The sequence below is a fragment of the Marmota marmota genome, unplaced genomic scaffold (assembly GCF_001458135.2).
Source record: "Marmota marmota marmota unplaced genomic scaffold, marMar, whole genome shotgun sequence".
NCBI classification, from domain to species: Eukaryota; Metazoa; Chordata; class Mammalia; order Rodentia; family Sciuridae; genus Marmota; species Marmota marmota.
Genome location: NW_026000016.1, coordinates 13,705,131 through 13,716,776, shown reverse-complemented (window position 1 = coordinate 13,716,776; position 11,646 = coordinate 13,705,131). Strand labels below are relative to the sequence as shown.

General features: G+C 43.9%; 1 protein-coding gene and 1 pseudogene across 1 annotated transcript in view; one reads left to right on the top strand and one right to left on the bottom strand.

Moving 5' to 3' along the window:
- Frmd4a (FERM domain containing 4A) overlaps nucleotides 1-11,646 on the bottom strand; it is a 574,514-nt gene that overhangs the window by 229,367 nt on the left and 333,501 nt on the right.
- On the top strand, nucleotides 7,611-9,657 carry LOC125618453 (annotated as a pseudogene).

The following is an 11,646-nucleotide window of genomic DNA, read 5'->3' as shown; positions in this document are numbered from 1 at the left end:
TTTTTTTTTTTTTTTTTTTTAGTGGCTCCGTTTCATTTCCCTTTACATTCGGTGATAAATGGTGATTACATATTCTCCTTAATGGCCTGTTCTGTGATTTCAAACAGTGCTGAGGCTGGCTGGGGAGGCTCTGGGGAGTGTGGAGGTGTCCATGGGCAGCAGAGGGGACACTGCAGAGGATTATGTGCTATCCCGCCATTCCATCAGCTCCAGTGCTAAGGGCAGACAGGACCACTCACTGAGCCAGCACAGGTGGCCTGGTGGGGAAAGTCAGGGGGGACTTTCTCCAGAGTGAAGGAAACTCTTCTTCCCACCTGTTCAGACACATGCAAGAGAATAATGAGAACTAGGAGGCCTACTGGGAATAACATCACGTGGAGTTTTAATTGAGCAGGGGCTCCGATTTGCTCCAAACATGATTGAACACTTGTGGCATATTAGAAATTGGTCCAAAAGTACTGGGACATGCTTGGGATCCTTTTCTTCCTGTGCCAAGACATTTTGTTATTCTCACATTTTATTTTGTTATTATTTGTGAGAGTGTTTGGCTGCCCAGCAGGCTACAAATTATTTGTGGGATTGCAGCCTGTAGCAATTTTTAAAAAATTTTTTTGAATTAAGTTACCACTTGACATACAAGAATGTAAATTTTATGTAATCATAAAATCAGAGTGACAGCCCCACGGTTCACAATTGGTCCAGTTCGTTCTCTTTCCATATGGAAGCATTGGCAGGCAGTCTGGAGGGCCTCTTTAGTAGGCTCCAGGCTAAGCGCTAGCTGGACAGCACCCTGAGCCACAGGTGCAGACTGCCACCAGGAGCACCTATGTGCAAGGCAGGCACTGAGAAGGAGCAGCCCCCTCCTCCCAGGTTGGATCACCGGTCACAGGAGTGAGGTACCTTGAAGGTTTTCAGTGGTAAAGTCTGGTGGGGGACTAGAGTCATCATTTCCAGAGTAAACACCAGTTCACGGAGCTCACAACTGGCCTCTTTAGGAGAACTCTGAACAACTGTGTGAACCTTCTCTGTGAAGTGCTGATAATGCTGGTCTAAGACTGGAATAACCACAGGCTTCACTTGCCCTGGGTGAGCCTTCCAAGGAAGCAGAAAGACTGTCAGCTGCACAGGTCTGTGATACCCAGGGAGGTTTGGCAACATGGTGCCAGGATTGTGTTTCAGCAAGGTACGAAAACATTTTTGGGTGGAAAGAACAAGTAAATAGAAACATAAGAGTGCAGAATTAAAACTGAGAAGAGAAATGGGACTTCAGTTGATGCAGAATACCAGAGCATCAGTTCTTATCTAAATCGTACTTTTCTCTGGAACACTTTCTAAAATTTTACCTTAGGCCCAAGGTGTGATGGAGTTATATGAAGGTCCAGGTGTAGAGAGAGGAGCTTAGAAACAAACCAGTCTTCCAGTACATTGCCAGGAAAGGATGCTGACTCTGGAGAGACGTGGTGAGTTGCTCAAAGACCCTGAGCTAAATGGAGGCCATGGTAGGACTAGAATCCAAATCAGTTGGCCTTTGGTTCCAGGCCTTTCATATGCCTGTCTACCTACTCCTTCTGGACCAGATGCTGTAGCCAAGGAACAAGGAGAGCTTACTGCAGTCCCAATACTGATGAAATCCACTGTCTCTCTGGCCTTGCCACATTATCGTGCTCAGAGGACCCTCGTAGCAATGTGTTCCTCTGCCTCGTCACATATCAGCAGGGGACTTTACCACATCAACTCCCGAGAAAGTTTTCCTAGCCCCCAGGTGTGGGTGGGGTGCTCCTTCCCTGGAGGCCCCCTCAAGTCTCAGATTACTGCACATCTCACAATAGGATACAAGGCTTCTTCGTGAGGGAGTTTTCAAGAAAAAACAAAACAAAACAACAAAACCCAGTGAAATAGGAACATAGAGGTGCAGAATTAGGAAACAAGAAGGCAAATGGCCCTTTTATTTCCACAGAATCATGGAGAAATAGTCTATTACACTGTACCCTAGGAAGACCTTCTGTCTGGATCTACCAACCAACTATGTTTAGCAAAAGTGGTAGCCAGATATGCTCCTTTGCTCTTGGTTTCCAGGGCACTAATACAGCAAGTGGCACAAGAAATGTCTGTTCTATGAAAGATCAATGAATGCCCTGATTTTAACTAATTAAGAATTGATCATGATCTCTCAATGTTTTTATTTATTTATTTATTTTTGCTTTGTTGTTGTTGTTTTTCCTTCAAGCTAAATATTCTGCTTCTTATAAGACATAGTTCCTAGAGTATGGCGTCTTCTGGGTGAGCTGCAGGTCCTCAATGTTCTGTTTAGCTGGTGACTCTGCAAATGCTATCACGGGACCTTTATGAAGAAGTTTGGGCAGCCTGACTCTTTCCTCTCGTGAGCCGGGCCTCAAGTTTTTGCATATAGTGTTTAAGATTGTGTTGTCTATCTTACCTCAGTTCATTTCAAATCTGTACCTATCCAAGATCACAATATATTTACATTTTATTATTATTATTGTTTTACTTTATGCAATACTGAGGATTCAATCCAAGGCCTCATGCTAGGTAAGAGCTGGGGAGATAGCTCAGTAGTGGAGCTACTACCAGTAGCTACCAGCTCCTACCAGTTATTTTCAGAAGGAAGTTAAAGTTCTTCTGATGGGCTGAAAGTCTATCTGCAGAAATCAAGAACAATACACCTAAATAAAATGGATAGCAGCTAATATGTTGTGCTATATTGGTATATGAGGCTCAAACAAGTAACTGACTTCATTCATTGTAATTTTTTATTTATGATGATGTTGAAAAGAATGAAAGTTTTTTGTTTGGTTGGTTTTTGTTCTTTTTTTTTTTTTTTTGCTACCCAGGGATTGAATCCAGGGGTGCTTAACCACTGACCCACATTCTTAGAACTTTTTATGTTTTATTTAGAGACAGTGTCTCAGTTGCTTAGGGTCTCACCAAGTTGCTGAGGCTGGCTTTGAACTTGCGATACTCCTGCCTCAGCCTCCTGAGTCACTGGGATTATAGGCGTGCACCCCAGCACCTGGCCAGAATAAAGAGTTTTAAAATGATAAATATAATGGGAGTCACTCTATGTCATGGACATGTTACTAGTACAGAGCTTGTCCATAGAGGAACTGGATGTGTTTTAAAGATGTATTTGTCTACATTTAAAATTTTCTCTTGCAAGTTTTCAATATAAGGAGAAGTTTTGATGTTTGTGTTTCTATTTTGGTCAATCATGGCCACTGTAGGTTGCCTCCCTCCAGTATCTCTTCCCCTGGTGGCCGCAAAGAACAGATGGAAAGGACTTGGCATCCCCTAAGGACTTGGGCAAGACAAACAGGCCAGGGAGTGGGAGGCAGGTGGTGGGACACACACAGAAGAGAAGCTAGTTTCTAGGGATCAGTATACCTGTGCGGGAATAAACAGCATTCCTTCTAGCTCTATAACTACATGGCAAAAATTAGGAGCAGCCAGAATCAACTAAGTTGGTAAAGAAACATTAAAACTATTATATCTGAAGATTTGAGAGACATGATCAAAAAGAGTGCTACAGGATTTGGCAAGCATCCTTATTTGCGATTAAAAAGTTTTCACACTCTGGAAAAAGTGTAAGAGTTCTATGCTGAAATGCATTGACCAGGATGATACTAAGTGTGGTGAGAAACATTCAAGGCCTGAAAAGAGTTCCAAAGAGCTTAGTTTTAGGGACATGTTGATCTCCTTTCTTATACCTAAGTTTCACAACTGCTAGAACAGAAACAGATTCTAGGAGGACATAGACAATTTAGTGTCTATTTGCACTAGCCAGCAGAACAGAAAGAACTATTTTTCCCAGCATGCAGATGCCAGAATTTGGAGAAAAATCTGAACTCTTTCCTTCAACAAATACCTAGGGATGCACTTTATTTATTAAGTTTCTGGGTAGATGGATCTAATTTTATAGGTGGAAAAACAAGGTTTAAAAGTATCCTTGATGTTCGTTTAAAGATACTATTTCAAAATTGAAGATGTTGGACTGGGGATGTGGCTCAGTGGTAGAGTGCTTGCCTAATATGCATGACCCTGGGTTTCATCCCTAGGACTGCAAAAACAAAAATGAAAGAGAGAAGGGGAGAGAGAGAAAGAAAGAGAGAGTTTCCAATTAATTGACTAAAAGGGTGGAGCAAAGCAAGCTGCAGTGTGCTCCTACTGAAGTCTCTGTTGACCAAGATGAAAGTCCTGAACTTTTGTGCTCCTGGTCTGTTGCAATAAAATGGCCAGCCATGAGCTGTCAATCTCTTTCAGGACATTTTGATGTATATGATATTAGGTTAGAATGCTAACTTGTATTTTGGTTTTGTTCCAGACCAACTAGAAAGATAATTACCCTAAAAATATTTGATATCAGGTTATGAAGAGAAGAGTGTGGTCTTAGTCCTTTTAGGCTATATAACTAAATACCTTAGTCTGGGAAGGTTAAAAACCACAGTGATTTATTGCTCACAGTTCTGGAGGCTGGGAAGCCCAAGGTCAAGGTGTGGGCAGATTCAGTATCTGGTGAGAGTTTTGTCTGCCTTACAAATGACACCATCTTGCTCTGTGCTTGCATGGTCGGAGGGCAAGGCAGCTTTCTGGGGTCTCCTGTAAGAGACCTTATGATTTAATTACTACCTAAAGTCCCTACCTTCTGATACTATCAACTTGCTGATTAGGTTTAAGCATATAAATTCTAGGGGGACACAAACATTCAGACCACAGCACCAAGTAAATTCAAGACTAGTGTAGCAGCCCTCATTTTAGAAGTCATACCAAATGATCAATGATCTTCCAGAAAACCCCAGGACAATCTGCAAGCACTGTATTAGAGAATATTGCTGTCTCAAGTACACCATCTTTTCCAGAAGATGGATAAAGACAAGTTTATCATCTCTTGACATTTAATGAAGCAAGGTCCTGGAAGCAGAGTGGCCACTCTGCTGAGCACCTGCTGGGTCACAGGCTACGTCCGTTCTTATCACCACATTGCATTCCAGCCCAGCCTGGCAGCTGCAGCTCAGGCACTGCTGTCCTCCCCACAGACGAGAATCCGAAGCTCAGGAAGTCCTACCATTCCTGAAAGGCATGCACTCTGTATATTGGGAAACAAGACTCAAAACCAAGTCTGCCTAATCCTTGAGTCCACATGCTCTTCATCACCCTGGGTTGTCCTGGAGAGAAGGTTTCTCCCTCCTCATCCTCTTGTGGTTACCACAGACGATTTGCATAAATAAAGAGAAATGTGCTTAATTGGGAAATATTTCTTTAGATCCCTCTTTGCCCATGCCATGGAGTAGCACACCAGCTCCATTATATTGAACAACATATAAGATCTTATTTTGAACAAGACAGAAGCAAGCAGATCTAATTCCTACTCAGAAGATGCAGGCACTATAAGGATGTGGGTAACCTAGGAAGGCTGCAAGGAGGGGACAATACATTAGCTTAGGAGAGTGAAGAGCTTCTGCTGTCCCCCTTGTTCCATGTGGGACAGTGGTCATCATTTTAAGTCACCAACAGGTGGTGGAGTGGCAAAATGTCCCAGAGTCATTGTGATTGCAGTTCTGCCACCAAACTGGGTTACTTGGCTTGTCTCCTTCCCATTTAGGATACAACTGAGAAAGAAGAACAGCTCTTTTTCTAGACTGAGTATTTGCACACACCCCAGACTCTCAGATTCAGATGTTGGTATCCTAACTTCCAAGGTGGTGGTGTCAGGAGGTGCACACTTTGGGAGTTTGCAGGTCAGGACGGGGGAGCCCTCATAAATGAATTACTGCCCCCCTAAAGAGACTTCAGAGAGAGTCCCCACCCCTTCTGTCGCATGAGGGCACAGTGAGAGGATGGCTGCCCATGGACCAGCGAGCAGGCCCTAGCAGACACTGAGGTGCCTTGACCTTGGACTTCCAGTCTCCAGAACGTGAGCAACAATTTTTTGTTTGGCAATCATGCTGTATATGATATTCTTTCTGTTAGAGCAGCCTGAGCCAACTAAGACATCCTTTGCTGTGAGTGAGGGGCTGACCCAAGGATGCTCAGGTTGCTTTGTGTCCCCAAAACCTGAGATTCTAGGCACCATGTGGACAAAGGAAACCTTTCTCATTTTGTTATGCTTTCACCATGTGCATTGTGTTAACCAGGCTTCCCCCCCAAAATGACTTGTTCTGGCATTTTTTTTTAACTTCATCTGGTCCACTTTGTAGATGCTGTGGACATCTTCACTGCCAACCACCAGACAGGCACTGGTGGTACTTCTGGGGTACTGACCAAGGGAACTTTAGTCCTCATGGAGGTGGGAGGACTGGGGGTGGTGAAGGGGCGGGTAGAACACATTCTCTGGGAGTGGCATTTCTACAAACCTTTCTGCAGGTAACCAGCTTTATTCCTGGAAAGCACAAACCCTTCCTATCCTGGAGGCTACCTGTCTTTGGCAAGAGGAAGAGCATGCATCTGATAACAAGGAACCTCCGCGGGAGGCAAAGGAGCTTATCCTCTGATTACACAGGCGCTTCCCAAAGGATCAGAAATAATTGCCCCAGGGAGCACAGGCCAGTGAAGCAGAAAGGCAGAGGGAAAACAGCGTGAACTAAAAACAAGGAGGGTCTGTTAGAGAGCCTTAAGAACTCCTGATGCTGTGAAGGTCAAAGATACAGCTCCTCTCACCAACATGGGCCGCCACCTTTGAACAGTCTATTCCTATTTACGGTGTTGCTCCCAAAGGTGGTCACAGATGAAGAGGGGCGTCTTTTAGGTGTAGACTCACCTCCAATAGAGTAGCACGTCTTTAGTGTTCTGGTTGGTAATAAGTGAGCACCCTGAGGCTCCTCGGGCATCGGCACTCATGAATAATGATTTATGGTGAAGAGTGATAAAACTGAAATTTATAAAATGACTTAAAATTAAAATTTAAAAACGCTCTTCAATCTGTAAATCCCTTTCCAGAGAAAGGGATGGAAGAGCAGTTAGTACCACGTGTGTTCAAAACCATTTATCAGTAGGCAAATCTCTTAATTGTAACCATTATATTATGAATGATCCGCTAATCTCTCAATTTCATTCTCCACTGTTTCTCATTTCAGCACATTCTCGTACTTTTTTCCCTCTATGCCCAGCTCTTCAGTTAAAGAAGGGGAAAATAAACCTCTCTTGTGAAATAATGAAGTAATTTGCTTTTCCTTTGTATTTTTGTCATCCACATGCCTTTCTGTTTGTCTTTTTTTGTTAAGTTGGAAAGAAATCAAACACAAAGTCTGAAAAAGGACTTTAAGAGAATTCTGTTTTATTTATTTGCCCCCTAAACCACCCCCTACAGATAATCTTCTAATCTAATTTTTACAGAATTTCAAAGAACAGCACTGAATATATTTCATTATTAACTATCCCCTCTACTAGAAAAGTTTTCCTTGTATCCCGAAATCACTTTGTTGTGGTTTGAATTTTTCTCCTCTTCGCTCTGTTCTTATATTGCCTTAATAGACCATAATATCATATGCTCATCCAGCATTAAGCTTACGCTGAGTCTTGGCAGAGCTTTGTACTGGCTATAGAGAGGCTGACAGAGGTTCTCATCTGGGGCTGATTTTGCTCTTCCCTGAGGGACCTTTGGTGATACCTGGAGATATGTTTGGTTGCCCAAAACACATCTGGGGGAAATTCCTGGCATCTGAAGGGTACAGATCAGGAATGGGGTTAAATATCCTACAATGCACAGGACAGCCCTCCCGCCCCCACTCTAAAGAATTATCTGGCCCAAACCACCAATAGTGCCAGGGTTGAGAAACCCTGGGTTAGGAGGAAGTGCCAACCACACGGGAAGTCAAAAACAATGGAACAGCTGTGGAGAATACAATTTGGTACAAATCATGTGGTTCAACTTGCTCAGTCCCATGGGATTAATCAATGTAGGGTGAGATTAAGGAGAGAAACTAACCTGGAGATCATTTGAGGTTTTGAAAATTGTTAACCACATGATTTTAGTTATATTTTGGATGTACTTCTTACTTTATCCTGAGATTACCAACCCAATTTGCCTCCAGTTTTCAGAAGGTAACAGCTGTAATGTGTTATTTGGGAATTCTAATTTTTCAGGAAACATTTTAGCTTGGCCAGCTTAACTGTCAACCCTTGACATGCTTCCCTGGCATCCTGAGTGGGATTTATTTGTAATATAAACTTCTGGCTGGTTAGGTCCTGGCTCTAACTTTAGAAACTGCCACATTTTTGAGGATTGTACTTTCCCAACATTAATGTGAAAGTTTGAATTTTTTCCCCTCTAGAAAAATGTCCATATGTCAAAGGTCACTGATATAAAAGTATTCCTAATTTAACATCAGGCATGACTAAATATAGAATGGAACAAAACCCTGGAATTACTTTGTGGGGCCAAGAACAACAAGAATAATCAACGGCCACGCACAGTGACTTTCCTTTCTGGTGACTTCCAAACGTGTCACATTTCTTTTCAACACGATGCTCACAAGGGAAGTGGACACAGAGCCCACGTTAAGTCATATTTCCCATTCTGGCAGCAAAAAGATTTTCCCATCTCATCACCTTGGTTGGAAAACAAAATTCAATATCCTGATAGTTGAAGAACTTTGTAAACTGCAAAGGGATACACACTTGTAAGGCTTATCAAGGTACGAGTTCCCGATTATCTGGCTAAGCACACAGTGCAATTCCTTGGTTGAACTAAATACGAGAAAACAATACTTGCTGAAGTCCTGTCCACCAAGAGCCATTTGGCTCTACAAATTAGAAGGTGAGAAATATGAGAACAGTCCTGCTGTGTCCTGGAAGTCTGATGTTGCCTCACTCAGAGTAATATCCACCAAGGCCAAGGTCATGACTTACTCCTGCCATGGGCAGCCAGCACCTTCAGGTCTGATGGCCCAAGCCAGCCCACCTGGCCCTTGCTCACTGTCTTAGGAATATGTGAAGTGCTGAAGCAGGAATGCCCAAATGTGGGGTCTCCCATGAGAGGACATCATTCAATAGAGCATTTATTTCATGATCAAAAGATGGGAGATGTTAAGTTTAATCATTTTTGCTGCTTTTAAAAGTATGTGTGTTAAAAAGTATGTGTCCCTCTTTCCTTGCTGATAATGCTCTCACAAACATGGTGCACGTTCCTAAGACCCGCCGGACGTTCTGTAAGAAATGTGGCAAACACCAACCCCATAAAGTGACACAGTATAAGAAGGGCAAGGATTCTCTGTATGCACAGGGAAAGCGGCGGTAGACAGGAAATAGAGTGGCTATGGTGGGCAGACTAAGTCAATTTTCAGGAAAAAGGCTAAAACTACAAAGAAGATTGTGCTGAGGCTTGAGTGTGTGGAGCCTAACTGCAGATCTAAGAGAAGGCTGGCTATTAAGAGATGCAAGCATTTTGAATCGGGAGGAGATTAGAAGAGAAAGGGCTAAGTGATCCAGTTCTAAGCTTCATTGTTTGTTTTGTTATGAAGATAATAAAAATGTTGAGGTTATCTTCTCTTAAAAAAAAAAAAGTATGTGTCCTTATGTTAAAATTAGATTTCTGGCTAGGCGTGGTAGCACATGCCTGTAATCCCAGTGGTTCAGGAGGCTGAGGCAGGAGAATCACAAGTTAAAGCCAGCCTTGGCAACTTATCAAGGCCCTAAGCAACTCAGCCAGACCCTGTCTCCAAATAAAATACAACAACAACAAAAAAAGGTGGGGGTGGGGTGGGGGTGGGGATGGCTCCTGGTCATGCATCCTTGGGTTTAATCCCAGCACATAAACAAACAAACAAATAAATAAATATTTCTGCACTGTCCATCTACTGGCCTGGGGATATTTCTTTCTCAGCCTGCAGGCTGTGAGTCTGGAACAGGAATGGCTCCATTTCTGCTTCTTCACACCATGTTAACTTTTGCACCTGGTAAATTCTGCAAGGACTGAGGAGTGGAGGGGGACCCGGGTAAGGATGGGGCAAGGAAGCCAAGAGGGAGAGGGCTGGTTGCAACCTTAAGAAGCCAATGATGGCTAATGCATTTGTCCCTTCAAGCAACCTGATCCTGGGCCTTATCCATTGCCTGTGGAAGCAGCTTAGAAATGTCTTTATGGTTTTCTACTCCAATCCTTTATTCACCTGTGGGCCAGGGTGGCTAAGCATGCCCAGGATCACACGGGGGCCAGGCTGGGATCATTTCACTACTGGGCAGACACAGACTGTAAAGCAAGGAAACAGAAAGGGAGGATCCTAATGGAACTCACCAGGAGGATGGAGGAGACCAAGGCCTTGAAATTCCAGAATTCAAGAACCACAGATTTCAAGAGTACAATTTAGTTCAACAGAAAGTTTGTGTAGTACAGTAAACACAAGGAAAAAAAATGCATCCTAAGGAAATATGAAGGCTCAAACAGTTCAGCAAAGGGAACCAGGGGCAGGAGGAGAATCTCAGGTGGTAGATGCCTGGCAGGCTGACTAGGGGAGCTTCCCTGCTAGCTGGAGACTTACACTGGTAGGATTACAGCCAGGATTCTTGCTTGTTCTTGGAGGGAGGTGGCCACAACCTTATAACTTCCCCTGGACTGGAGTGAGGCTTCTCTCTCCTACTTGACTAGTGGGATCAATTTTCCCTTGACCTCATGTCCAGGAGGTATCCACATAAGAAGTGTACACAGTGGACAAAGAACCATAACAGAAAAGCCTAGGGCTCCTCCAGAGTGGGAACTCCATCCCCTACCCTCAGGAATGTCCCTTGTAGACACCATTCCCAGTCCCAGGTCCATCTGTGGGGTTGACGACACCTGAGACAGAGCAGAACAGAGAGATCACAGGCAGGGGCAAGGCAGGAGCCCCCTCCCACACGCACCCTGGGCTCCTGTCCAGGTGAGCTCTGAAAGGTGCTGCTGGGAGCCCACGAAGCCACAGGCAGATGCCCAGGGGTCTTGGCCAGCACTCTGACTGCTGCCCCGGGTGGTGTTAAGTTTTCATGGCAGTCTCTTTGTGACAAAGCAGCCCCATCTTTTCTGGTACCAGTTACTTGCTCTGAGAGCTACTCTGTGACAGGGTAAATGAGTCAGAAAGTTTCTGATTCAGCCACAAATGAAACTTGGGAAGGCTCATTAAAGGCACTAATGAGCTCTCCCTTTCACCTCGAGCTGTCTGGATTTCTCCTGCACTGAGGCCGCCATAGTGGGCCCTGTGCTCCTCATGTGAGAGCTGGAAGGTGGACCCACTGAGGCTGAGCACATGAAGAAAGGAAGCCTTCTTTCAAGAGTCCATCCTGAAGGCCCTCGAGATGACCCAGCCATGGACTACCACAGTTTCAGCAGTGCAGAGCCTACCAGGGTGAGAAGAGCAAACCAGACATGTGGCTTGGGTATGATTGACCAAGACACCCAGAAAAGGTGAAGGACTGATACCAATTTTACAAAGATTCTCAATTTTGTGCAAAACCAGAAAGACTTCCTCTAAGATGGCAAAGAAATCGAGAGAGAGAGAGAGAGAGAGAGAAGGACATTGAGAGACATGCCTACTGTTTTTGTTTTCCTTGAGGAAAACAAGATGTGTTGTGGTTTATGCCATAAAATCTCTGAAAAAAGTGGGGGGCATTTCATGAATTATAAAATGCTGTTTGAGTCATTCTAAAACCATGCGCTGTATTTTTGCA